This window comes from Medicago sativa, chromosome 8, assembly GCF_051527215.1.
Source record: "Medicago sativa cultivar Bolivia chromosome 8, Bolivia_mono, whole genome shotgun sequence".
Taxonomy (NCBI): Eukaryota; Viridiplantae; Streptophyta; class Magnoliopsida; order Fabales; family Fabaceae; genus Medicago; species Medicago sativa.
In genome coordinates this window covers 38,338,166-38,361,430 of record NC_140756.1, presented here as the reverse complement: position 1 = coordinate 38,361,430, position 23,265 = coordinate 38,338,166, and the positions used below count along the sequence as shown (strand labels likewise).

General features: G+C 33.3%; 1 long non-coding RNA gene and 1 pseudogene across 2 annotated transcripts; one reads left to right on the top strand and one right to left on the bottom strand.

The window, feature by feature from the left end:
• The first annotated feature begins 9,071 nt into the window (after positions 1 to 9,071).
• Positions 9,072 to 23,002, top strand: LOC146898960 (G-type lectin S-receptor-like serine/threonine-protein kinase CES101; annotated as a pseudogene). The gene is made up of 9 exons (XR_015024111.1): positions 9,072 to 9,452; positions 10,613 to 11,383; positions 16,703 to 16,810; positions 16,903 to 17,079; positions 17,616 to 17,635; positions 17,774 to 17,984; positions 18,344 to 18,581; positions 22,296 to 22,418; positions 22,500 to 23,002. The product of XR_015024111.1 is annotated as a G-type lectin S-receptor-like serine/threonine-protein kinase CES101 (transcript).
• LOC146898961 (uncharacterized) lies at positions 9,561 to 10,382 on the bottom strand. Its single transcript, XR_015024113.1, has 2 exons — positions 10,266 to 10,382; positions 9,561 to 9,994 (listed from the first exon to the last, which is right to left on the bottom strand). It is a non-coding gene; the product is annotated as an uncharacterized LOC146898961 (long non-coding RNA).
• Positions 23,003 to 23,265: the final 263 nt, after the last annotated feature.

The window sequence follows — 23,265 nt, the reverse complement described above, 5'->3', positions numbered from 1 at the left end:
AACACTTGAAATTTGCTGGTTTATGCCTTCTAACTAGAAATTAATGTATTGTCTATAACTGTTACAAACACTTGAAACTAGCAAATTTACTTAGGCAAAAGACATCAACTTACCCCAAGGTTGAAATCAATTCCTACATTTTTTCTTAAGCTATTGTTCTTTACTTGCATTTCTTTACTTTCTTGTCTTTCATTTTTTTGTTCTTTCCATTTCAAGACATTTACTTTTAAGTCATTTACTTGCATGTCTTTATTTTACATACCTCGTCTACTATGATCTGTTGGTGATTTCCAAAATAATGGAATCACTTTAGAACCAAAAGTTGTAACTCTTCATGGGAATCATTTATATATATTGGAACATTATTATTTACTGATAGATAATGAACCATAACATGGATTCAAGTCAAATATTTAATATATATGATCACAACCTTTGGCAAAATGGTGCTTTCTCTAATGTGAAGGGTCATATAATGCACTGTAAATGCTTGGCATTTGGACATCAGTTTGGACACGAATTGTTACATTAACAACATAATTCTCCCTCATTCTCTTACTCTAAATCATCCATCAATTCTCTAATGCATGAGTGAATTGTTGAAACCATAAATATGTAAAATACTGTTAAAAGATACGCTAGGTGTGATTGTGCAATATGTAACTCCCTCTTTGTTATTTAATTATTTTTCTTGAGATAAAGTCGATTTATATGATTTATTTAATTATGTGATATGTTGATATTTTATTGAGTGGCTTTATTTTATTATTTATGAGAATATATTTAGTGGAAGAATATATTTAGCGGGAGAATATATTTAGTGGAAGAATATATTTAGTGGAGAAATATAATTATTAGAATAAGTAGATTTGGGGGCTGAAATATAAGAGAGCTATTGGGCCTAATCAGATTTAAGAAGAGTAATTAGTAATAGAAATAGAGGAGATATTAGGTTGAAAGATTAATATATGCAAAAACAAGGATTTGGAGAAAACAAGGTTTAGAGAGAAGAGAAGAGAAGAGAAGAGTCAGAGAAGGAGAATTATGTAGACCTTGCTGCTAATCAATCTAAGGTGACCAAGAATAGTTGCAGTATTGAGTAGTCTCCGCCGTGTCATCTTAGGTTGCTCTGATACATAACGGGATGGGGATATTGCTTGTTTCCATACGTATTTTCCATGAATGATGTTATTTTATCATGAACTATGTTATTTGTCAAGAACTATGTTTGATTATGAATTATGTTGAAGAACCTTTGATTTGGATTTTAATAAGTTGAATGATGTTGATGACATAGGGCCATTATGATGAATTAATTAAGATGTTTTATTTTCCGCTGCAAAGTAATTGAAATATTGACAGGTGCTGTTTGAATAAATAGTGATTTTATCCTATTTGAAATTTATGTAAGAAGTGTGACATCCTGTTTTAAGTTGAATACTCTGATCTTTATGTATTATTTTACATGTTGGGAAAACGGGGTGTTACACAATACACATCAATGAACTCATATTATCCTGAAGGGGATTTGCTGGTCATTCCTATTGCATCCAATACAGAATTATTGGTGGGGGAATTATTGGTGTGTGGCAACCCCATACTCTTTGAGTTTTACGTGCATAAACATTAAACTTTTCAGATTTTAAGTGCAGCAGCCTCTTCCCAACAATCAAGTTATATAAAACACTCTTTAGGTTCAATTTATAACTTATTTATGGCTAATTAATGGCTGAAATTTTTTGGGAGAGATGAACACTCACATTCTCATCCATGATCGTGGTGAACGATATAAAAGAAAAGATAAAGTCTTAGATAAATTCAAAATGTTTAAAACACAAGTAGAACTTCAACATGAAACTTCCATTAAATGCTTTAGAAGCGATTGGGGAGAAGAATTTTATCATCTGAGTTATTTTGAATTTACTGGTATTGTGCATCAAGTTACTGCACCTTACTCCTCACAACAAAATGGAATAGCAGAAAGGAAGAATAAGACTTTGGTAGAAATTGTTAATGTCATGTTGTCCTATTCTAGATTATCTAAAGGATATTGGGTTGAAGCAATGCTATTAACATGTTACATCCGTAATAGGGTTCCAAACAAAAGGAACAAAATAACCCCAAATGAAACAAAGGAAGCCAAATCTTAATTATTTAAAAGTTTGGAGTTATAGAGAAATTGTGAAAGTTCCTGAACCAAAAAGAAAGAAGTTGGGTGAAAGATGAATTGAATGTGTATTCTAAGGCTATACTGAAAATAGCAAAGCATACAAATTATTGGTTATTGAATCGAATGACTCGTATTTTGTTAATACAGTAATTGAGTCATGATATGCAATTTTTCAAGAAGAAAAATTTAACTCAATTTCTTATCCAAAGGATATTGTTCATGCTAATGTACAAAATTTAGAAAACAATGAATCTAATGTAGATGCATTGGATGATTAAGAACTTAGAAGAAGTAAGAGGATCCGGAAAGAGAAAGATTTTGGATCTGATTTCATCATGTTTCTTGTAGAATGAACAGGTAAATTCATAAATAGTAATGGACCAATTTGCTTTAACCTTGAGAGTGATTCGGTAACATATGAAAATGCTATAAAGTCTCAAGATGTAGTACCCCATTCATTTATGTTGTGAATAATACCAGTTAACCATAGAATGCGCGCGTCTGAGATTAGGGGCGAATTTGGAATTTGAGCTTTAGGGGTATTTAAGGACAAAAGGTCCCAAAATATTCATTCTTTCTTGAGCTTTCTCTCTCTAGGTTTTGGCACCAACATCGCTCTCTTCCGTCTCTAAAATTTTTCCCCCAATCTTCTTCCAAACCATTCCCTCTTTGTGTTAATTCCTTGAGGCAAGCATCTTGGAAAGGAATAAGTTGTTCTTGATAGAAAACAACTAAGGATTCTTGAAGCAAGCTTTCTCCTTTGATCTTTATCTATCTAGGGTTTTGGTTTGAGCTTTGAAACACTTGAACTTTATTTCTTTTGGGCAAGGTGAGTTCTTAGATAGAAAACCTTCCTTTGGTTTGAGCTTTCTTAGTGTGGAAGTTATGTATTGTGTTAATTTTGCTAGTTGTGTTTATGGTACCCTAAAGCTAATTCGTGATGATTATGCGTTAAAATTGCCATGGAATATGTTATTTATTGCTTTAGTATGTTACTGGATGTTCTGGTGCATTGCAGGAACCATTAGGATGTGTTTTGGGTCAAAAATTACAGATTGGGCACCTCAGACCCGAAGAAACTCGCTATTAGCGAAAATTTCGCTAATAGCAAAATTCTTCAGCAAGAGCTGCACCCCAGGGTCGCTAATAGCGCAGGTCTCAGTTTTGGCCAGCATGCTTTTTGGCTGTTGGCTCATTGTAGGGTCGGTGGTGCATTTCGATGCTTTTCTTTCAACGTTTTACAATTTATAACCCCAAAACAACATCTAGGCAATGCTCATAACAAGAAACGATTCTTGAATTAAAAATCATGGCAATCATAACATAATTATCTAGAACGACTTATGTGAGATTCACTTGAAGGTGATGAGGTAAGTAATATTTCATTAAGGGAAGAAACATAGAGACTTGGCATAGTTTGTTGAGAAAAAAACATCATCATACAGACGAAGTATGATAGACCGTGATTCGATTAGATATCTTTTCACTAAGAATGTTTTAACAACACATAAGTGTCGTGTCTCTTGCGATCACACTAGGTTAGTCTCAAGAGGTTTCCATTAGGTGAAACGGGATTAGCTGTAAGGGACCCACGCGTCGCTTAGGGAATTCCGTTGGTTTACCTTAGATAGGTTTCCATCGGTTAGGTAGGATTTGCGCTCGGGTTTACTCCACCCCGGGGCTTTCCGTAAAATGAATTCAGATATTGTTATTGTTCAATGCTAACTCCTAACTTAATTATTTTTGGTTATGAGACGACGTTAGATACGTTCAAGCCTATGACTAGAATGGTTAAGGATAATTTTGTCGATGACGATCTTAGGTTTTCCCCTAATCATTCGACTTAGTAATGTGACATATGTATGGACCTCGATACTTAGAGTGTATCTTGGCATAGCGGTCTTAGGCCTTTCCCTTAACTGCGATGTCACACATAGAGATAGTAAGCCTATAACAAGTTTTGAAGAAATCCAAGACGGAACTAGCATGCACTACCGTCTATGCAAACAAGACCACACACGTATAATCAACCGTCAGGTTGTATTGTAGACACGTGGTAACCATAGGTGTTCCCCGAGGTTATAGCTGGGGTTAGATAGAACCCTCTAAGGCATTATGTCTCATCCCTCTCCTTTCTGTTCAGGTTCTCAGGTTTCACGTGGTAAAGGTAAAGAAAAGGCTCTGGATTGATTATGCTTGCAAGGAATTCAACTTGGTGTTGAAGTAGTTGATGCCTATGTATAATTATAGATGTTGTTGTAATGGTTGTATATATAGACTTGTACGACAAATCACTATGTGGAATAATGTATCATAAGACTTTGGTTGTTGTGGTTGTTTGAACCCTTGTCTTGATGACAATTTCGTATTGTAAAAATTAACGCACTTTTGATTATTCTAGACACTATCAAAGTGGGCGTTACACATGATTCATCCTTTCATAAAGAAGTTATCCAAGAAGAAATGGATTCAATTATGGGTAATAAAACTTGAAAAGTGGTAGATCTCACACTCGGATCCAAACCAATAGGTTGTAAATGGATCTTTAAAAGGAAAATGAAAGTGGATGGTACCATTGATAAATTCAAGGCTAGACCAGTTGAAAAAGCAACACAAAAAGAAGACCTTGCTTATTTTGATACATATGCACCTATTGCAAGAATTGCATCAATCAGAATGCTAATTGCACAAACATCCATCCATAAGTTTGTAATCCATCAAATATTGAACAGAGTACCAAAAGGTTATGTTTGATATTGAATCAAACAAGGTTAGACAAGATGATCAAAACACAAGAATATTGTTATTTAATCATATCTCAAATATCGAACAGAGTACCAAAAGGTTAAGTTTGATATTGAATCAAACAAGTTTAGACTAGATGATCAAAACACAAGAATAATTTTGAAAGTTTTTGGACAATAAGGTTGCACTCGAAGGGTTTCAAGGATGATCGACCATAAGAATAGATTTGATTATTGTTTTGAGATATTAAATCTTTTTAGATTAGGTTAGTTTTTATTTAATTGTTTTAGGTTAGATAAAAGAGAAGAGATCCATTGACTCCAAGAGTAAGTGTAAATAATTACTCCAAATCTTGACCATTAACATAACATTTATCTCAACAAGATTTTTTTTTTTTTATTGAATCCATGAGTATGATGTAAATTGAATCAAGTTTTCCTATCAGAGGAAGAACGCAATATGGTATAAATTGAATGAGAATTTTTATTTTCATAGCTATGGAGACTCAAAACCCAAGTAGAATTTTACTTCAATTCAATTGAATATGTCACGAAGGTGGCACCTAATTACATGATTCTTCTAAAGCCACGTTCATCTGTGTGGATAAATTATTATTTAAGTTAGTAGGTGTCACTGAATGACATGGTTTATTCAATGCCTTCTTGTTGAGATAATGTTAGCATAAAATATATTTGCAGGTTTTTTAGTTTTTTGAGATTGCCGAAACAAAAAAATGGCTGAGTTGTTCAGGAAGAAGGAGTAGGAAAACCTTATGGTAGAGATTAGTAGTAATTAATCACATCCATTAATTAAGAATAAAATTAAAGGTTAAGATTTGGAGTAACTCTTTACATTTATTCTTGGAGTCAATGAATCCCTCCTCTAGATAAAATTTATTTTATTTTTATTATATTAGTTTTTTTAGGGATATTATTATGTTAGTTTTTATTTTCCTTTTATTTAAGTTAGATTTGTTTCCTTATTCTTATGTTTGATTTGTTTTACTTTATATTAGGTTAGTTTTTATTTTTTTGTTATCTTATTTCGAAAATACCAAAAAGATTTATTTTGTTTTAATTGTTTATAGTTTTAAGGATATTATTTAGTTTATATTAGATTTAGTTAGTTTTTTTTTTGACAAAATAAAATATATTCATTCATTCAAATTGAAAGAGTACATCGAAGATCTGCAAATTCGCTAAAAACAAAAAGGATGAATCTTTGAACAGGCTCACAACATCCATGTTAATAGCATAAAACGGCAAAGTACAAATGCCTACACATATGACTATATTTAAATCTCCGGAATAACCATGTTTCCGGATCTGCAATGTGGATGACGCCAAAGTCATTGATTGGATCTGCACTGAATCGAAGCTGATCTGACAATCTGAAGCAATCAAATACCTGAGGGAAACAAGAAAAACAAACAACGTCGCACAAAGACAACGAACAACCAACGTCGCACGAAGACGACGGAATCACAATAAAACGAAATAAATGTGAAAATCACTTATTTCAATAAAAGAGAAATAGAAAACGAGTTAGAGGGGTGATTTTGGTGACGGCTCACAATTAGTTTTTTTTTTAGTTTGTTTTATTTTTTTTATATATTCCAAAACCCAAAAATATAAAAAATTACTACTCATTCTTCTTGTGCGGTGCTACTGAAAGGTTTCTTGTTCTAGTTGGGTCTTGCTAACCAGTGCCCTCAGGGCAATGGTTAAAGAAATCAAAAGTAGTATATTTACCTTGAATTCAACAATGTTTTGAATTTTAAACAGTTAAATTCTTCACTTTTTACCACTTCCCAATACAACGTTTCTAGTTTTATCTTCTTAACCAATACCCCAAGGGCACTCTTTAGCATTTCCCTAGTTTATATTATGCTACGTGCTGGTCTTGAAAAAGAAATGTATGATTGAATTAAATTCATACGATGCCTTGCTAGCAAGAAACAAATTTATGAACATTCAGCTTGAAACAATTTCAAAGAAGTTAGATGCAAGAGAGATGGCTCAACTCTCATCAAATGACTTATTTGGACACTTCTTCGCACAAGGTCATGGAAGTGATACATGCTTTCCAAAATGTTTGGGGTCATCAAGAACAAAGAAAGTACATGGCATCTTATCTCGAACATCAAAGGAATAAATATCCTCAAGAATGGTCCGAGTTCTACCCTAATTCCTAGGAATACCAAGATGAGGAAGAGGACATTGTTAAACTGGATGAAATGGAGAACAATTGTTTAAAATTTCCACAGCTCATCTAGAAGGGATGGTCCAAAGTCAAAAAGTTCTAAATGTTGGGCAAAACACGTCCTTTGCTTACATCTCCAACATCATGATTAACATCAGGTCAGCAATATTCATGGAAATAACCACTTTGCAAATCCCTCAAATTTATTGTTTCTAATTAAATTTTGTTTATTTTCCGAGTCAAAAATAACAATCTATGTGAAGGCGATAACTTATTACTTTATAATTTGATATGTGACGTGCAAGGCGCTGCACAATAGATGAATTGTTGTTGAGTTGCAAAAACAACAGAAAATTAAGCTCGAAAAAAGTATATACCCAATTAATTTGATTTCTACAATGCATTGCACATCTTTGGACTCCAATTTTTTTGGGATACAAATTTCAAACTAATTAATTGGCTCTTATCAGATTTTCATGTTCCACACAATCTAATAAAACATTTTTATTTTCCACAATAAAATGTTCCACAAGAGTAGTTTTCCCCAAACTACTTTTTTAAAGCAAGGAAAAATATCACTCTACTTTAACACAATAATTGAAGGATGAGTGATGGAAAGTTGATAACATCTCTGGTCATACTGTTGGCCTCTTTTTAAACTTAATTTAGTAACATTTTTTTGCGGTAAACTAACAATTTTAGTTTAGTAGTAATATAGACAAAAGTTGTATCAAAAAAAGTGTATAGACAAACGTATTGAAAATTAAATAATATGACAAGTTACTGATTTTATTTTTAAATAATATGATAAGTTACTGATTTTATTTTTTTAAGTATTCTTTTGTCTAGAAAAGAATACAACTTTAATTTTTTATTAGATTTTTCGAATAGTAAAGATAATACATAAAACGTGGAATTATTTTGTAGGTACCTAAATATTTGAAAAATAATTTATAGGTGACTAAACTTAAAAATTGTAAACAAATTTCTGAATTTATATATTTTTCGTAATTAGGTATTTTCATTACGAATGACAATATTTTTTAGTTACGGAAAGTTTTAATAATTTTAAATATTTTTTTTTCTAAAAAAGAATACATCTCTAATTTTTTCTACTTTTTGAATGGCAAAGATAATATATAAAACTTGTTAATAAAAGATTATATTATATATAAAATAAGAGGGGTAACAGCCAACAAGGTTGAAACTAGAAGAAAACCAACCTAGAAAAAATAAGATGATAAATGATGCTTTATTTGAATGAGACGAAATAACAATAGATGATAGCCAGAATAAAAGATCAGATGACATCTCCTTAAAAAATGTATCCTTTTATGAACAAAAAAAGCCAAAGTCTTTTCATTATTTATACACCACATTATTTAATTTCATTAGTTCTGTTTAAAAAAAATCATTACTTAGGCCCCTTGTGAATGGGAAACGTTATTAGCTTTACATTAGTCACCCTTAATTATTAGGGTTATGCTAACCATTGTCTCTAAGACACTTGTGAAAGAAACAAAGAAAATATAATTTTGTTTTAAAAAGATCATTGTTCACCCTTTTTAAGACGTTGATGTTTGAAGATAATTTTACTCTATTTGATTTTTTAACAAATACCCTTACCAGATGGTACTGGTTAACATTTTCCTAATCACTCTTTAAAAAAAAAAATTCCTAATTATTATTGTATCAAAATAAATCGATCTTTCCTTTGCCATTAAGATAAAGTTGCCGAGAAACATACTTTAGTGCAACATTTTGTAGTGGAAAAATAAAGGTAAAGGTTTGTGACTAATCGTGTGAACCAGAATTAACTCTGATAAGGGCCCAAAATAACTTGTATAAAATTTTGTATACAAAGTTAGGAAGTGCAGATTGTAAGAGTTTAAATTATTCTCCTTCAGGTTTGGTAAGTATATTTCTCTTGTTTTCGAAACAATATTCATGAATCATGATAAGCTTTCAAATAAAGAAACAAAGGATAGTTTTGGTGGGGTACTACTTCTAGTATTCTTGTTAAAGCAACAAGTGATAGTTTGAAGCCAGGTGATACATTGAATTCCAAATCGAAGCTATGTTCTAAACAAGGCAAGTATTGTCTATATTTCAATCGAACATTAGATAGCGAAGATGCTCACTTGGTCATTGGTGTTAATGCGGATTATGGCTCAGTAGTGTGGATGTATGATAGAAATCATTCCATTGACTTAAATTCAGCAGTTCTATCACTAGATTATTCTGGTATGTATGCTCAAAATAGAATCACAGAATAGGAAACCAATAATCATTTACTCTTCACCTCAACCCAAAAACACTTTGGCCACTATCAGGGGCGGACCTGGACTTCCAATATCAGTGGGGCTATATTTTTTTGTCAAATGATTAAATAATAATTTTTTTAATAAGAAGCTATATTAAAAAAGAGGTTGTAACATCCAAATTACAAAGCAAATGCTCTATTTTCCATTTGTTGAAAATGAGCTAAAATTACATATTATTAATTGTTTTAAGAACATCTCTTTCTATATATGTTTACAAGACGATCATTTAACCATTGATCACCCCTTACCCCCTTGTTACTTAGTTGACTCTTCACATATTTCATAGCTGAGAAAACACGTTAAACACTTGCAGTTGACACTGGCAAAATCAGAGCTAACTTCTCAAGCTTGTACACCAAATCAAAGGTAGCGTTCTTGTTCGTTTTCACAACCAAAATCAGTATAAAGCCTCTCTAGCCAGGCCAAGAAATCAGCACCGCTAACCAAAATCATATAGCTCACGTTGTGTCTTTATTAAATTGGATATAATATACAATTACAAAATCTGAGTTGATTGATCTATCCAACAGGGCTATTTCTTGACTGCAACAACCTATTGATTCTTAGACAACAGGGAGTCCAAAATCCAAATTAATATACCTCAAAGTTCAACTCTCATTATCTCAATAATACAACCTAATTCAAGTTCAACTCCAATTCCAAACAACCTATATCAATTTTAGTAACCAGACCAAAACCTAAAAGTTAAAATCAAATTCAATTTCAGTACTGCTATCACTGCCACTCCTACTATCTTAATTCAATTTCAATTTATATATCATGATTCAATTACTCTCACTACTATAATCAATTTCAAAACTGACCTGAGAGAGAAGAAGAGAGGAGATGGGCATGGGCTGACAGGCTAAGAATGGAGAGGAGATGAGATGATCATGACCGGCTGAGAGAGGAGAGGAGATGGGATGAATCGCATTTTGTTGTTGTTGTTGGGTTTACTAGTCTGTTCGTGAATTGTGATTCACTTCTGAGGAAGGAAACGCGTTTCTGTTGATAGGGGAGAAAAAGGAAAACGATGTTATACTTTGCTGATACTATCAAAGAAAAAATACTGGGCTGGGCTACCTATAAGAAGAAAAAAAATTGGGCCTGAGCTGGTGTGGCTATTGCCACACCCTGCCCTGCTCAGGTCCGCCCCTGGCCACTATATTAGACACAGGTAACTTTGTGCTTCGACAATTTCACCCCAATGGGACAAAGAGTATATTATGGCAGAGTTTTGATTATCCCACAACCACTTTGATCCCAACAATGAAGTTAGGTGTTAACCGAAAAACCGGACATAATTGGTCATTGGTTTCATGGTTGGCTCCTTCGCTACCGAATTCAGGTGGATTTAGTGTTGAATGGGAACCAAAGGAAGGTGAATTGAACATCAAGCAACGCGGCAAAGTGTATTGGAAAAGCGGAAAACTTAATAGCAATGGATTATTCAAGAACATTCCAGCGAAAGTTCAACGTGTGTATCAATACATTATTGTCTCTAACAAGGATGAAGACTCCTTCACTTTCGAAATCAAAGATCAGAATTATAAGATGTTCCCAGGGCGGGATTTGTTCTCAACGGGGATGTTAACGAGTAGTGAAGGAGAGATTGCTAATGCAGATATGTGTTATGGATATAATAGCGATGGAGGGTGCCAAAAATGGGAGGATATACCAACTTGCAGGGAACCTGGTGAGATGTTTAAAAAAATGACAGGCAGACCCAACACCGACAGTGCAACCATCGAAGACAATGTGGGTTATGGTTACAGTGATTGTAAGATCAGTTGTTGGAGAAACTGTGACTGCGATGGGTTCCAAGAATTTTATCGTAATGGGACTGGATGTATATTTTATTCATCGAATTCTACACAAGTTGTTGATTTGGAGTATTCAAATATCTATAACGTCATGGTAAAGCCAACACTAAATCACCATGGTAAGTCCAATATATTTTTATTTACTCCCTCCGTCCCTATATATAACCACCCATTTGATTTTATATTTGTCCCTAAATGTAAACTCCTTTTCAAATTACTAGATGCATTTATTATTTTTTTCCTAAACATGCCCCTAATTAATACTATTAATTTGTCTTAAAATATGTAAAGTCAAATTTAATACACATACAAACAAATGACAATTTGGTAATATTAACACACAAAACAGACACATTAATTACACTGACAATTTTTCTTAAGAAATGTGAAAAAGGCAATGGGTGGCTACATTAAGGGACGGAGGGAGTATTTATTAATAACAAGATCGCGCACCCGTGCGTCACACAAGTGAGTTGTTTGTAAAATGTATTATTGTCATTAATTTTTTTGACGATAGTATTATTGTCATTAATTGATATGTATAAAATATAATAAAAAGTTCAATTCAAAAATAATGTATACTACCTCCGTCCCTAATTATAGGGCCCTTTTGAAAAAATAACGGGAATTAAGATAGTGGATATTTGTATTAAATATGTTTGTAATTACTATTGTTTTTACAATTTTATCCTTTAAGAGAGAGGGTTGGTTTATGTTTTCAACATGTTATTTATTGTTGATTTAAGAAAAAGATGTATATTAAATAGGGGCATATATGTAAAGAAATAATTAATGTAGTTGGAAATAGCAAAGGGGTCTTATAAAAAGGGACAAAAAAAAAATCTCAAAAGGGTCTTATAATTAGGGACGGAGGTAGTATTAAATAACACATAACACTATCAAGATTACTAACATAATCCATATCCGGATAGAAAATCAGATTGTGGCATTTCGCTCTAAGCTTGTAACTAACTATTATGAAATGAACAAAAGAGGGAAAAATCTTATTGATGAATAAAGGAGTACAGTAGTATTTATACAATGGTAACATAAGCTATGTAACTAACTATAACTAGAACAAAAGAGATAAGAGTAAAATGTCTAAATGGTCCTCTAAGTTTGTTTCTTGTGGTGTAATCTATCTATTTTGCAATCATTCTTTTCCTTATCTTCTTCATTGTGCAATATCCCCCCACAAGTTGAAGGTTGGTAGATATCTAACATCCCCAACTTGGATAGAAGAAGATTGAAAAGCTGTGGAAGCAGTGACTTGGTAAAGAAGTCTGCAACTTGGTCTTTGGAGGAGATGGGCAATAGCTTGAATAATGTAGCTTGTAATTTCTCTCTGACTATGTGACAGTCATTCTCAAGGTGCTTGGTACGTTCATGCGAAAGACTGGATTAGAAGAAATGTATACATCACTTTGATTGTCACAATAAAGAACTAGTGCTTTAGTACATTGGACCACTAAATCTCTGATAAGGTAAATTATTCATTGCAATTCACTAGTAGCATATGCAAGTGTTCTATACTCAAGTTCTGAAGAAGATCTAGAAACTGTAAGCTGCTTCTTTGTTCTCCATGAAATAAGTGATTGACCAAGAAATAAGCATTGGCCAGAGATAGATCTTCTTGTATCTTTACAACCTGCCCAGTCAGCATCAGTGTAGCCTTTGGCTTGTAAAGAAAATTGTCTAGGAAAGAATAAACCCCTGCCATGACACCATTTAAGATATCTCAAAACTCTCATAGCTGCATTGTGATGAGTTTGAGTAAGGTTGCTTAAGAATTGACTCAATTGTTGTGTGATGTAGGTGATGTTAGTTCTTGTTGTGTTCAAATAGAGTAATTTGCCAACTAACCTTCTATAAGCTAGAATATCTGAGAAAAGAGGTGAAGAATCATTGTGCAATTTGATGGAAGGATCAGAAGGAGTGGAAACTGGTTTGGAACCAAGTAAGCATGTGTCATTAAGTAAGTAAAGGGAATAAGGATCTACTATAATCATCAACAATGGTGAGAAAATCTCTTTGACCATGAATAGAAGTTTTAGCTTTGGGACCCTTAATATCAAAATGCAAAATTCAGACTTAGAAGAAGCAATAACGGTACTCAAAGAATATGGTAGCTTTCTTTGGTTAGCGAAATGATAGATGTGACACATGGATTTATTATCATCATGAATATTGGGGTACAAGTGATGCATTTAAGACAATCTTTGATTAGACATATGTCTTGATCTAAAGTGTCAGATAGCATTGGAAGGAATATGAGAATTTTGACTACAAGAAATTGAATTACAAGACATATTTGGAAATTTATTACAAGTACTAGCTAAAGTAGAAGCAGAAAAAGTCTAAGAACTTGGTGTAGGGGGAAGCAAGTCTCAATCTATAAAGGTCATCACAAAGATAACTGAAACCAATGATTTTCTGTGATTTCACATCCAGTATAATATGTTCAACAGCCACAAAATTGATATGGTAAGCCATAAGCTTGCAAAGCTTAGAAACAGAAATAAGATTGACCTTAAAATGAGGTGAATATAAGACATTGGTGATGTGAAAAGTAGGTGAAAATATAGCAGTACCAACATAATGAACAATAATGGAAGAACCATTAGGTAAAGTGACATTTATAGGTTTAATTTTGCATATGAATGAGGTAATTGTAAAGAAGAATAAATGTGCTCATCATTAGCACCTGAATCAATAAGCCACTTTTGAGACTGAACATTCAATGAACGAGAGATAACTGTGCTTATACCTGAAGAAGAAGTCATGGAGGAAGGTAGGTAAACAACATGATTGGTGCTAGCAGGGTTGGTGGAAGATGTTGAGGGAAGCAAATATATGATTGTTAAAGCAAGGATACAAGATGAACATACTGCTCTTGAGTCAAACTAGTTTGTGAAATAGCATAAGAACCCTTAGTAGCAACATGAGATTCAAAAGCAATGTCAGAATTCACTACATTAGAAGAAACATTTCCCTTATTAGAATTGGGATAACCATTTTTTTATAGCAATAATCAACTGTGTGATTACTTTTGTGGCAAAAGGTGGAATATCTAGAATTGTTCTTGAATTGAGATAAGCAAGATGAATGTTTTCCACGTCCAAAGGGTTTTCTTGCTTCAGAAGCATTAACCAAAATGTTGGAATATTCAATGGAAGAAGGAGCAGTAATAACAATGTTATTGCTTTCTTCTTGAATCACAAGAGAATAAAACCTTGTTAATGGAAGGAAAAGGAACCATAAGAAAAACCTAAGTTTTCACAACCCCAAAACTACCATTCAATTCAGTAAGAAACTGAATAACTTGATCCTCTAATCTGAAATTGCATGCAGCTTTCACAGATTCACAATGACAAGGGTAAGGACAAGTACACACATGCATAGGGCGATGAGAATTAAGTTATTCCCAAAGATATTTCATCTCATTGAAATAGTCAAGCACAAATTTGTTACCTTGATTCAATAGCAGAACGTAAAGTAGCAATTTGAACTCTATCAACCATAGAAAATCGTTCTTGCATCTCAATCCAAACATGAATGGCGTACTCATGAAAAATGATTGTTTGAGCAATCTGAGGAGAAACAGAGTTCAAGCTCCAAGAATGAATCAAATTGCAATGTTACCAAGCACTGCGATTCAAGTCATCCATAGGAGGAATTGGAACAGATCCATCAACAAATGCAAGCTTGTTCTTAGCACCTAGAGCACGCTTCACTAAACGATGTCATGCGAGGTAGTTGGAACCAGTGAGAAGAGGTGTAACAGTCACATAATTAGGTCCTTCACTAGGATGATCATAGAAGGGAGAATCATTGTTTGGTTGTTGAACAATCGGTGGAGCTTGACGAGTAGGCATAGTGAAGAAATTGCAAGAACAAGAGCAACGGTGAAAAACAGAGTAAAGGACGATAACACAAAAGAACGATGCTTGAGAACAGGAGAAAGAACAGAAAGAAGAGTCTCAATGCAGAATTGAGATTGAAAACAAGAAAAATCGAAGAAGAATCAAACAGATTTTTCACAAAATCAAGAAAAACGAGAAGATGAAAAAGCTTGGTGAACAAGTATCAATGGCAGAAGCTAACTGAATCGTAACAAACTCCTATCATGAGAGAGAAAAGAAACTGATACTATATTATGAAATGAATAAAAGAGGGAAAAATCTTATTGATGAACAAAGGAGTACAAGAGTATTTATAAAATGGTGACATAAGTTATGTAACTAAATAACAAAAGAGACAAGAATAAATGTCTAAATTGGTCTCTAAGTTTGTTTCTTGTGGTGTAAGCTATTTGTTTTTCTATCATTCTTTTCCTTATCTTCTTCATTATGCATTACTAACGGTGTCTGGAATACCCACGAGGGTGAATCGAGCAAGGTTTAAATATCCTAATAGGGATAAAGAGGCTTTCAAACCAATGTGTGTTTTCTTCCATCGATCAGAAATGAAATCATAATATCGATGAGATGAGATATCCTTTGGTAAAGCATGTGAGCCCAAGATAAGTGCCTTGAATTTGAAGGACAAGATGCATAGAGTGGAACTAAGTATATTAGCATCTCATTGGATTAGGGGTGGGCTTGGTTTGGCTTTGAAGAAAACCAAACCAAACCAAACCGTTCCAATGGTTCAAAAAAACTGAACCAAACTGTTTGAGGTTTGTAAGGAACCTAACCAAAGTTATGGTTCAGTTAATCGTTTGGTTTTCTACAAACTGCATCAAGCTACATCTAAATCAATATTTTGAACCAAAATGCATTTTCTTATGCTTTAGCGATCCGAATTGTTTTTTGTCCTATTTCATAAATTGTATTAATAATTTTTATCCTCTCAAAAAGGTATTAAGACTTTTAATTAATTATATTTAAACTATAATCAAATTTACTAAACCTTTTTAAGAATTAAAACACAATAGTTATTAATTTATTGTGGTTTTACTAGTTTTCCATTTTGGAATATCAATAACAACATCAACAAATTCCAATGATAATGCATGATAAAAGGGAAAATAAAACATCATTATTAAAATATGAAGTTTGTGCTTTGCTAATGGTTTGCTTCGGTTTAAAACATTTCATTTTGGTTCAAAATGGTTCGGTTGTGGTTCAATAACCGTTATTTAATTACCGGTTCGGTTCGCGAACCACTAAAATGTTTCGCTTAATTTCGATTTGGTTCATTCAGTTGTTCAATTTGTGGTTCTTTTTACCCACCCTTATCTAGGATCACATTATTGGAGAAGAAAACACCTGATTTATCATTAGAAGCTTCGACAATAGAAAAAATATCATCAAAATAACATATATGAGAGTTTTATTCTTGAATCATGACAAAAAAAAAAAAAAAGAGGTTTCCAATTATCATTGTTGAGTTCATCTTGTAAGTTCAAAAAAATTTATTGTGTATAGTCAATGCAGGTAAAAACATGCGGATATTGATAGGTGTTGTAATAGCAGCTGCTATACTCATATTATGTCTACTCCTTTTATGTGTCGTCAAAATGAAACAAAAATATGCGCGTAAAGGTACTTGGATACTTCAAATATAGTTTAGTACATATTTACTAAATTCAATACCTTTGATTTCTATACTCATATCTTTTTTTTTTTTTATGTAGATAAGAAAAGTAAAAGAGAGGAGAATGAAATGCAAGATTTGGCAGCTTGCCATGAATCCTTTGATGTCAAAGATCTTGAAGATGACTTCAAGGGACATGATATAAAAGTTTTTAACTATACATCAATTTTGGAAGCAACTATGAGCTTTTCCCTTGAAAACAAGTTAGGGCAGGGAGGTTGTTAAAATAGTTGGAAGTTATATGGAGTTAGTTAAGGTAGTTAAACTAGAGTTAGTAATCAACTATAGTTAGTTGATAACTAAACTAGAGTTAGTAGCTTGGTTAGAAGTTAGTTAGAGTTAGTTGCTCAAACTAATCTCTATATATAGGAACACCATTGTACACATTCACATCTTTTATCAAATCTATTCATTCTCTAATGAGTTTCTTTGAGTATCTCCCTCATGAGTACTCTTATGCTTGCTATCTTGCTTACATCTATGACTTCTCTCCCTATGATTCCATGATTTTTAACATGGTATCAGAGCCTCTTCACGATTCTTTGGGCCACCTGTTATCAGGTTTCCGTTATCGGGCCACCCGTCATTTATGTTCACGCTTCAGATGTGTAATCCTAAGCGTGAGGGGGTGTGTTAAGAGTCCCACATCGGTTAGGAGTTGGCCTGACAATTTGTTTATAAGTGGGGGCAATCCTCACCTCACAAGCCGGTTTTGTGGGGTTGTGTTAGGCCCAACCACCATTTCTAATAGAGGTTATGGACCTGTTTATAAGGTGATTTTACCATTGTAATTAAGATTTAAATTACTATCATAATAATGGTATCACCTTCATGTTCCAAACAAACTACCCGTTTATAAGGTGACTTTACCATTGTAATTAAGATTGGTGATTTTTGTTTTACCACTTCAGGGAATGTTGCCAACAGGGCAGGAAATTGCTGTAAAAAGACTTTCAAAAACATCTGGACAAGGAATTGTGGAATTCAAAAATGAATTGGCATTGATATGTGAACTTCAGCACACAAATCTTGTCCAACTACTTGGTTGTTGCAGTCATCAAGAAGAAAGGATTCTAATATATGAATACATGCCAAACAAAAGCTTGGATTTCTATATATTTGGTGAGAATGTGTTGGGCTATATATTTGTATGTGATGTTTTTTAGGACAAATTCAAATAGATAAATGTTTTGTTGACACACGTTTTAACATCCGAGACCAACATATACAATTCACATTTTTAAGTTATTTTCTCTCACCTCGGATTTTACAGCGTGTTCGATCTATGGTGTCTCGGAAGTTTGGGGCAAAATATCATCATTGCTCCTTAAAAATGTGATCATTATTATGCAGCCACAAAACTTTGCTTTAGCCAACTAAAATATTTCAGTAAATATTCTAGAAGTTTCACTAATATGACATGTTATCCAAACATGAAAGTAACCATTTAAATATCATGTTTTATGTAACTCATTGGGAAGATTCTACAAGAAGGAAATGTCTAGATTGGAAGCAGCGTTTCAACATAATAGAAGGAATTGCTCAAGGATTACTCTATCTTCATAAGTACTCAAGACTCAAAATCATTCATAGAGACTTGAAAGCTAGCAACATACTTCTTGATGAGAATATGAATCCAAAAATTTCTGATTTTGGCCTGGCGAGAATGTTCACACAACAAGAATCGGTAGTAAATACCAACAGGATTGTTGGGACATAGTGAGTGTTCTAAACTTTATTGATGATTACTGTTATACCCTAATTTTGGACCTAAAAATATTTGTTCAAAATTTTCTTTCATCTTTGATACATGTCTATCACTCTTGAAGAATTGCCAATTTGCTATTGTTTATACTGACATTTTACTCTGCTTTCTCTCCCAATTTAGCTTTAACAATCTTTTCAACTGTGTATTTGTCTATGTTTTCTTGTATTTCAAGTCATCCAAAGACATTTTTCTTGCATTTCAAATCATTTGAATTTGTCTCTGATCAATTGCATATTTCTCTGCATTTTATTTCAATATTATCTGCAAAATCCATGAAAAAGGGTATTTTAGTCATTTCCTGCATTCAAACTCATTTTAATTCTTGAAAATTGTTTGAGTCTTTTCAATTGGTTTGTAAATTTTTGCTTTAATTCCATGTTAAAGTCCATTTCAAAAATTGCATTTGAGTCATTTTGAGTCAGTTTGGCCCCTAGGGGCATTTTAGTCATTTCCAGTGTTAAAACTCTGTTTAATCTCTAAAAAAATTTGTCTCTGAGTCTTTTCAATTGGTTTGGATAAACTCTTGCTTTAATTCCCTGTTAAAAACCATTTTAAAAATTGCATTCGAGTCATTTTGAGTCATTTTAGTCCCTAGGGGCATTTTGGTCATTTCACACGAAATTTTGACAGAGAGAGGTTACTTTAAAGTACCTCATTTAGTAGTTGGTTCATTTTAGTCCGTTTTGTTATTTTTAATCGTTTCACTTTACGTTATTTTCAAATTACATTTTTTACCAATTTTATTTTAATTACATTTTAGTCCTTCTTGTTATTTTGCACTTTAGTCCTTTTATTTCAGTTTTTTTGCAGATTTGTCCAGAAGTTTGTTACAAGCTTGTGTCCACATGGCAGTGCCTGATTTGTCTAGAGTGCACACTGCATCAGCTATAAAGGGCCACCTCATCACCATGTGGCGATGGATAATTCATTCTGCAAAAATCACACCAGAAACAATAACCACTTTCTCTCTCTGCAATTTCAGGATCAAAAAGCCAAAAATCATGAATGTTCATGAATATTCATCATGAACATTCATCTTCAACCTCATAACAAAATCCCAGAAATTCCAGAATCATCACCATAGCCACGCATCACAACACTGTCACAAACTCAAAACCGAAAATCATCAAAAACAAGCTCGAATTCATCACCGTTCAACATCAACAGGTCAAGATTCAAGCATTCAAGCTCAAATCTTGTAAAATCCGAACCAAATTCATCGATCCAGAAAGAGAAGAACGTAACAACAGCGAGCAAGAAGGATCGATTCGCAAGGATCGAAGGAAATTGTGACAAATTCAAACCGTGAGCAAGAATAAGAGGACGTGAAATCTAAAGGTTGCTTCTCCGATCTAAAATACTGGTAAATCTTCATCACGTCCTCTGTTCTTGTTTAACGATTCTTACGACTTTTCTCTCTTTGAAACTCTTGCGATCCAGAAATGAAAATCACGATTTATGCTGTTTTAAACTTGTTTTCGAAAATCTGAGTTCGGATCTGTGACGAGAGTGAAATTCCGTGTGAAACGGTGTGAAAATTTTCGAAGAAAAAAGATGTTGAAGCTCCGGCCACCGCACCGGAGCCGTTTCCGTCACCGGAATCTCACTTCTCGCCGGAGAAGACGAATTGCAGAGAAGGCTAAAGAGAGAGAGAGACATGTGCGAGTTTAGAGAGAGAAAGAAATTGGAAAATGGTTCCAAGAACCGGTTCAACAGCTTATATGATGTATCTGATGGGTCGGGTCTCATCCAATCCGGTTGGACTGAACCGACCCAATCCTTCATCTCTCTAGGCCCAAACCTGTTCCTGTATGTATATTGCTAATCACACCCCCTTTCCCTGTGTGTTTCTTGTCGATTTCGTTGTTCATACCCCCTGTTGTGTTAGATTTTCATGATGAAAGCCCCAAATAATTTTCTATACGTTCTTTAACTTTTCCTTAGTGTTTTATGATTTCTTGCATGTTAAAAGACTGTGAAAAATATGTGGAAAATATTTTACAATTTGATCTAATGCTTTTGTTTAATTTTGTGCGAATTTTATTAAAAAGGCTTCTAAGTTTTTGTGAACTTTCGCTCATGGTAATTTTGGCACTTGAAGCCTGTCTTTTGGGATGTGGTTTCATGCCAAAATTTACTTCAGGAATAGGTGTAACATTTTGGTGCTTTTGGCTCACTTTTTCTTGTAATACTTTGTGTAATTTTGAAGCGATTTTGGATCTTGAATTTGATACATAATTGTGGCTTTGGACATGTATTTTTTTTTGAAATGAATTTTCCTTTCGGTTTGGTGCATGCTTGCTGTCTTGGTATATTTTTTGTGTGAACTTTATGTTGGTGAATAATGTGAAACTATCTTGTGAAATAAGGTGTATAAAGAACTTGCAATCCTTATGATCTTTGGTATGGTTAATGACCTTAATTCTCATGTTTTTTCCCTTGAACTAAGTCACTCAAAACTTCTCCAATATCATGAGGATTTAGGCCTTTAACCATACCATAGAATGGTATTAAAATGTCAAGTCTCTCTTATCACCTTTAGTTAATTTCTCTTGTTACCTCATTTTCAAGTTACATTTACTTTACTATGCTTTTAGTATGTTGTTTCTATTTCACTTATGCTACTAACCTTTTTTGTTTTCATGTCTCATTTCCATAGCATTTCACATCATATTTTCATCTCTTACTTCTTGCACTTTAATTTCTTGCACTTTAATTCTCATGCCAAGACTTAGAATGTAAAGACCTAGGAATTTTGTATTTTACTTCATGCAATTTTAAATTCTTGCAAGACCATAGAATGTAAACTAGGGCATGATGTAAAGGACAATGGACTCTAATGATGTACACCGACACAAGCACCGACACATGCACACACATCACATAGATACTTTAGATGTATGTTTAGGGTATGCATACCTTAGATGTATGTTTAGGGAATGTATGCTTAGATGTATGTCTAGGAACTTTGAAACTTAGGCAAAAATCCTTTTTCCAAAAAAAATATAAACAACTTCACTCAAATCATTTTCCAAATAAACCTTGGGATCAAAATCCCATTGTATTTCCCCTTTTCTTTTCTTAGATGTATGTCTAGGAACTTTGAAACTTAAACTTCTTTTGCAAAATAACTAATTCCACCTCACATTTTCTAACTCCCATGCCCTTGAGGCCTCTTTCTATTCTTCAAAATCTCACTTTTCAAAATTAAAATCAACCAACAAAAATAAAAACATTTTTGGAAGAGAACTACGATGGATTTGATCCCTTAAAAGGGTACGTAGGCAAGGAACCAATATTCCTTCAATTCAAATAAAATAAAAATTCAAACATTCTTCTCCCTCCAATTCTTAACCTAGCAAACCCTTAGGTGTAAATAACAGTTTCAAATAGCATTTAAAAATAAAGCGCACGCGTAGAAAGTAAAGACGGTTCCTATAGGATACTATAGTCGTTATGGGTGCCTAACACCTTCCCATAACGAAAACAACTCCCGAACCTCGATTCTCAAGGGTTTTTCTTATTTTTCCCTTCCGAAGAAAAAATGAGATATCAAAGGTTAGAAAGGTTCAAACTTAATCAATGTTTGACACCCGAAAAACCAAGATAAAACAATTACATAAACAAAATACTTTTGATGTTGATAAGTAATTTTTTTTTTACAGTGGATACATGTCTCCAGAGTATGCCATGGAAGGGATTTTTTACAGTGGATACATGTCTCCAGAGTATGCCATGGAAGGGATTTGTTCTATGATGTTGATCGCCCACTAAATCTAATAGGACATGTATGTAAAATTTGTCTCATTTAGTTTATATACTTTTATAAAATTTATCCCTTCTTTCTAATTTGATTAAATATCTGATAGGCATGGGAGCTATGGAATGATGGTGAGTATCTACAGTTAATGGATCCAACATTAAATGACACATTTGTTCCAGATGAAGTGCAAAAGTGCATTCATGTTGGTCTCTTATGCGTAGAACAATATGCAAATAATCGACCTACAATGTCTGATGTTATATCAATGTTAACAAACAAATACGCACCGACAACCTTACCAAGAAGACCAGCATTTTATGTTACCAGAGAGATCTTCGAAGGGGAAACAACTTCTAAAGGGCTAGATACTGACACCTATTCTATGACTGCAATTTCTACATCATGTGAAGTAGAAGGGAAAATATAATGGCTCAGTTTCTACACTCATTTGAAACCAAGGCTCAAGTTTTTTATGTACAACATAGAAGAGACATTGGTTTGAACCTACTATTGTTAATTCTCTGCATGTAGTATGTGTTAGTTTTCTGTTAAACTTTGATACAAAAAACAAAATCAAATTTATTATTTTAATATATATTTTTTCACCGATGTTCTAGCTATAATTTATTGAATAGCCATTTAAAATAAGATTTGTTTTTGTTCTTATTGGAAAGTGAATATAAATTATACATTACATACACAACGGCACTCGCCTGCTTTTTAGACAGTGCCGATCAGCTCTTCTTTCCTAACGGTTGTAGCCTCATCACCTCTGCTCTACAATTTCGACCATCAACTGTTGGTTATACGTTTTAATTTGATCAATTGGTGATATTGCATCTGTGCTAATGCCATTATTCCTAGTGGTGTGA